Here is a 6031-nt window from a genome sequence, read left to right as displayed (position 1 = left end):
GTGGGCAGGGAAGGTGGGGGGGACGGTCTCCTGCACTGTGAGATGTTTAGCAGCATCCCTGACCTCTACCCGCTAGATGCCAGGAGCAACATTCCCCCCCACCCCCACCAGTTGTGACAACTGAAAACATCTGTGTTACAAAATGTCCCTATGGTGAGAGGGATCACCCTGTGTATGGTTAAGTGTCACCTGGCCACGGGTGCTCAGATATTTGGATAAACATTCTGGGTGTGACTGTGAAGGTGTTTTGGATGAGATAAACATTTGTTTGAATCAGTAGACTGAGTAAAGCAGATTGCCCTCCCTAAAGTGAGTGGCCCTCATCCAATCAGTGGAAGGCCTGAATAGAACAAAAAGGCTGACCCTCTGAGAGCAAAGGGAACTTTTCCTGCCCTTTTGAGTCTTGAGCCTACTGGCTTTTGGACTGGAATTACACCATCAGCTCTCTTGGGTCTCCAGCTTGCCAGCTGTAGATCTTGGGACATCTCAGCCTCCATGTTTGTGTGAGCCAATTCCCTATAATCAATCAACCTCTCTGTGCACATACACACTGTTGGTGGTTTCTCTGGAGAACACTGACTAACATATGCTGGTTGAGAACCACTGTTGTTGATTACATTACAAGAGAAAATACAGTAAATAGGGAAGAAGAAAGCAAAGCAGGGAACTACTTGGCAGTGGCTAGATGTTACCTTTCTTTCCAGAGATGGCAGTTGGAAGGCACCTGAGTAGGAAGCCAATTTTCTATTCACACAGATTACGGTTGATAAGAACGGGGCTCAGTGATGCATTTTTGCCTCACACGTCCAAGATGTTGCCTGGCACAGAGACGTACTGACCCCGGTGCTAGGAGGACAACATCGGGCAGACCCTGCTGTAAAATGAGAACACAGTCTATAAGCTGGACTAAAAAAAGGTTTTGTTTATAATCAAGTCACATTAATTTATTTGCCATGATAAAATACATGAAATGCACTGTTTTCATTCCAAACAGAGGATACCAAACTTTCTAAAATAATGTTTCTGAAGCAAACTCAAAGTCCATAAGGTGGAAGAGCTCAGCCATACAGTGCACTGCTCACCAGTCTCCGGATTCGCCATGTGTTACTTGTACGTGGAAGATTTCTTCACTGGGCCTTTTTTATTGCACACATTTTTGAAATCCAAGTTTCTCTGAAACGAGTTTAAGTTGATATCTGATCTAGTCTGACTAAATGACTTTATTTGGCACAAAACAGAAGAGTTGATGGCAGTTCATGTCCAATGCGTTGGAGCAGAATCTACTAAGTAATCGAATGTAGCACAGATGCACACTGACGCACAACAGATTCTTCCAGGTCTTGAAGACAGAAATCAGTCTGTGATTCCTTGTATTTAAGACATCCAGACTTGGGACTGTATAATCCTACCAGTTTTCAAAGAGTCCAACCATACAAACATGGCAATACAGCAGAGAACAATCAGTTCTAGATATCACTTGTAGAAATTTAAAAATTATAATAAAATACCACAGAGCTACATTTAGTTTAAAACATACAGACACAAATTACATTACAGAAACTCTTCATGTGGCTTATTTTACCTCAAAAACTACTAAAAAAATTACACTTATCAAGGATCTGGGTTACAAAGTAAGAATTTGCCTGTGCAGATAAACATTAATGGAATTGTACCATCTTCCAGACTCTCTTTTTCCATGATTAATATGTATTTCCTTCCGTTTAAAGTGAGACTTTTCCCGGGGTGCCTGGGTGGCTCAGTCGTTGAGTGTTTGCCTTCGGCTCAGGTCATGGGATCGAGCCCCGCATCGGGCTCCCTGCTCAGCGGGAAGCCTGCTTCTCCCTCTCCCACTCCCCCTGCTTGTGTTCCCTCCCTCGCTCTGTCTCTGTCAAATAAATAAAATCTTTTAAAAAAATAAATAAAGTGAGGCCTTTCCATTATGAATTCCTTCCAATAATGAATCACTATGCTATTAACCCCACTCTATTTCTTGTCCCTATTTACTTTTTAGATGATCTACATCAAAGAAATGAAAACGATATTTTCTCCATTGCTTTTGTTCCTTTTCCCATATGTAAACAATATGTTTGGGGGAACTTTCCAGGAGGCTGAAACTGGCAAGGTTTTATTCCCTGTAATACCAAAGAACTAATATCCTTCTTCCTAAAGGCTAAAGAGAAGTACAGGTGGTTAAACTACAGTAGAAAAGGAATTCCAGCAACATTACTGTCTAAACAATATGTTTAGAATATTTCTAAAAAATAAGAATTGTGTCAATTAATTACTGAGTATTAAATAATATATGACTGCTTCTAAGACATTCTAGAGTTTACAGGTTGGAATCCTGAAGTTAATAGGTTTAGCTATAGAACACATATAGTTTTCTTTATATGGTTGGTTTTTATTGAGAATACTAAGAGAGGGGCACCTGGGTGGCTCAGTCGTTAAGCGTCTGCCTTCGGCTCAGGTCATGATCCCAGAGTCCTGGGATCGAGCCCCACATCGGGCTCTCTGCTCGGCAGGAGGCCTGCTTCTCCCCCTCCCACTCCCCCTGCTTATGTTCCCTCTCTCGCTGTGTCTCTTTTTGTCAAATAGATAAATAATAAAATCTTAAAAAAAAAATACTAAAGAGAACTTAACACAATTTTTTTGTTGTTAGAGAAGGGGGTAGAGGGGCAGGGGGAGAGGGAGAGAGAATCTTAAGCAGGCTCCACTCCCAGCATGGAGCCCAACGTGGGGCTCGATCTCAGGACCTTGATATCATAACCTGAGCTGAAATCAAGAGACGCCCACCTAACCGAGCCACCCAGGTGCCCCAAACTTAACAAAATTTTAATACAAATCCTCACAACACCCCTCTGAGGTAGGTATTACTAATATCCACTTTACAAATGGGAAATCAGAAAAGCAGAGCATGAAATAATAATCTCAAGATACATAAATCAAGAAATTTTGGTTTTCGGGGCGCCTGGGTGGCTCAGATGGTTAAGCGTCTGCCTTTGGCTCAGGTCATGATCTCAGGGTCCTGGAATGGAGCCCCACATCCGGCTCCCTGCTCAGCAGGAAGCCTGCTTCTCCCTCTCCCTCTACTGCTCCCCCTGCTTGTACTCTCTCGCTCTGTCGAATAAATAAATAAAATCTTTAAGAAAAAAAAATAGCTTTATTAAAGAAATTTTGGTTTTCTTATAAGGCAGACTTCACTTTATGAGTTCCAGAGTTGTGACAATATGCTAATGGTGACAAATACTGAAACAAGTCTGTTTTTCTCCAGAAAAGAACTATATGTAGGATCTGGAAAGAAGGGAAAATTCTAAGCTGATCCAAGAAGAAAATGTCTGTTTAGTATTTGCCTATAATACATTGATTAAGGTGCATATAGCATTTCCCGTTTGAAGAGCTTGGTAACCATTATGCAAACTGTATTATATGGTTAAGATTTTGGCTCCATTTTGCAGATGACATGGTCAAAACTAAAGGGTTTAGCTGGAAGAAACTTTTTTTATCCAAAACAGATTTTCTTAGTAAGGAATCATGTCTTAAAAAAATACACTCAGGGCACAGCATTCATTAATCATATAACAGTTATTTTATTTTATTTTATTTTTAAGATTTTATTTATTTGTTTGACAGAGAGAGATAGCAAGAGCAGGAACAAAAGAGGGGCCGTGGGAGAGGGAGAGGCAGGCTCTCCGCGGAGCAGGGAGCCCGATGCGGGGCTTGATCCCAGGACTCTGGGATCATGACCTGAGCCAAAGGCAGATGCTTAACGACTGAGCCACCCAGGCACCAGGCCTGTTATTTTAAAAATATGTCTGTCGAATGAATGAAAAAAATTAAAGTGGGGTCAGTCCCCACACCACTATTCACTGGCTCTCTAGAACCCACCTCTTGGGACTTTTTTTTCTATAAAATGGAGTTAATATTTTTCCACTTCCTAAAACAGAGAATACTATGAAGACTAAGGAAAGGGGTGCCTGGGTGGCTCAGTCGGTTAAGTGTCTGCCTTGGGCTCAGGTCATGATCCCAGGGTGCTGGGATTGAACTCCACATCGGGCTCCCTGCTCAGCGTGGAGTCTGCTAGTCCCTCACCCACTGACCCTCCCTCCACTCGTGTTCCCTCTCTCTCTCAAAGAAATAAAATCTTAAAAAAAAAAAAAAGACTAAAGAAAGAAAATTTGCTTTGAACTTCTAATATCAAAAGGAACTATATGAATGATAATAAAAATACAGTTAACCATTACATTCTTAACACCCAACAAATGGAGGTATATTTCAGCTTTAAATTAATGTTGTCTGCCATGGCTAATCAGCCACAGCAAACTCTTAACAATTTCTTCAGACTCTGCCCTGAAGTGCTGCACTACCCCTCAACTCATATGCACCCTCAATCCACCCTTTAGCTACACATTTCCCGTGTCAAGGACTAACGACTGGGGAGGAAGGAAAGAACAGAGAAGAAAGAAATCAGAAAAATTGTTATCCTAATGAGAAAAATAAAATTTTACTTGAAGAAGGCTAGGGAATATATCCTGAATAGCCTAAAATACGAAATCAATGTTAATATTTGTGTTCATCCTATGAGATGAAATCTTTGAGGGTAGTGTAAATTTGAAAAATTGCTTAAATGACTTAAGACTAGATGAAGTTCTGACCCCAAAGAGCAACACATTTGTTTTTAACCACTCCCAATATAATTGATCCTATATCAATAGCTAGATTTCTTTCTCAACACATTTCAATCTTGACCCCAGGAAGCTTTAGTCATTTGTCTGAGACGGAAACTCAACGGCCTTAGACAATGCCCAGTGGTTTCTTCATTCAGCCTTCAAGAAAAACTTATCATTTCATAATTCACCTAACCTCACTGTTTACCCACAGAAAACCTTTTGTGCCCTCAGAATGAGCTAGAGGCTCCCTTCTGACTGAACCCTGACACTGTCAGGAGGTGTCCTCAGAAGGACGCCGTCATAAAGGAGCTCAGAGTTTCTGTATACACGTAATTTCTAAGCCTCACAAACCAGATCTACTAACATGTCTGTGAGGCTCTGAACCGGGCAGCATACAAAAAAGATGGCGCTGTTTCAAAGCCTCTCTCTTTTGTTATTCTGGACTATCTAATCTTTGAAATGTAAACATTTCAGAAACAATTTAGGTCCATCCTTTGTGATGAAGTTTCACCAGCTCTCCCCCAGCTACAGAAAGAAGGAGAATCTATCGTTTAGTTCATCAGTTTTAATTTTTCTGATGTTATAGCTTTGTAAGTTTCACTGCTATAAAACGGAGCTAAGTTTATTCACAAAGGGAGAGTTATCATGGATTTTAGACATACTTCAAGGACATTGACTGTATCTACTCTGCTAGTTATGGATCAGAAAAAAATGAAAACTGTGTCACTGAAGAATTACTTTTTCAAGTGACACTTAGAAAATCAACATCAGCTTGGGCAGCCTAGAAAATCCTCTGACACTGAGAGTAGAAAGATAATTTATATTTTATCATTTTCTTTAAAAACTGATGTAAACCTCTGGTCATAAAAAAATCTCAAACTGTTCTTATGGTCTTTAAGAAAATGCTCTAGGTGAAGGTAACAACACTGGGTGTTGGTCAGTGTAGATCTATCTGAATCTGTCTCTATGTTTGTCTGTATATATGAATCTTCCTATTTCTCTCCGTAGGATTTTAATGTCTGAATCTTCTCCCTTTCTTTTCACTAGAATATTTTTTATTAAAAATGAGGTATGCTCAATATCAAAAAATAAAAGCCAGGTAAGATGTTGCAGAGCTAATAAGTAAAAAGTGATTTTAAGGTGCGCCTGGGTGGCTCAGTCATTAGACGTCTGCCTTCGGCTCGGGTCATGATCCCGGGGTCCTGGGATAGAGCCCCACATCGGGCTCCCTGCTCAGTGGGAAGCCTGCTTCTCCCTCTCCCACTCCCCCTGCTTGTGTTCCCTCTCTTGTTATCTCTCTCTCTGTGAAAAAAAAAAAAAATCTAAAAAAAAAGTGATTTTAAAACTACTTATGATTATAGCTA

Source organism: Mirounga leonina, unplaced genomic scaffold (assembly GCF_011800145.1).
Source record: "Mirounga leonina isolate KUSES-001 unplaced genomic scaffold, KU_Mleo_1.0 Mir_82, whole genome shotgun sequence".
In the NCBI taxonomy this organism is placed as follows: domain Eukaryota; kingdom Metazoa; phylum Chordata; class Mammalia; order Carnivora; family Phocidae; genus Mirounga; species Mirounga leonina.
Note: the sequence above shows the minus strand (reverse complement) of the source record.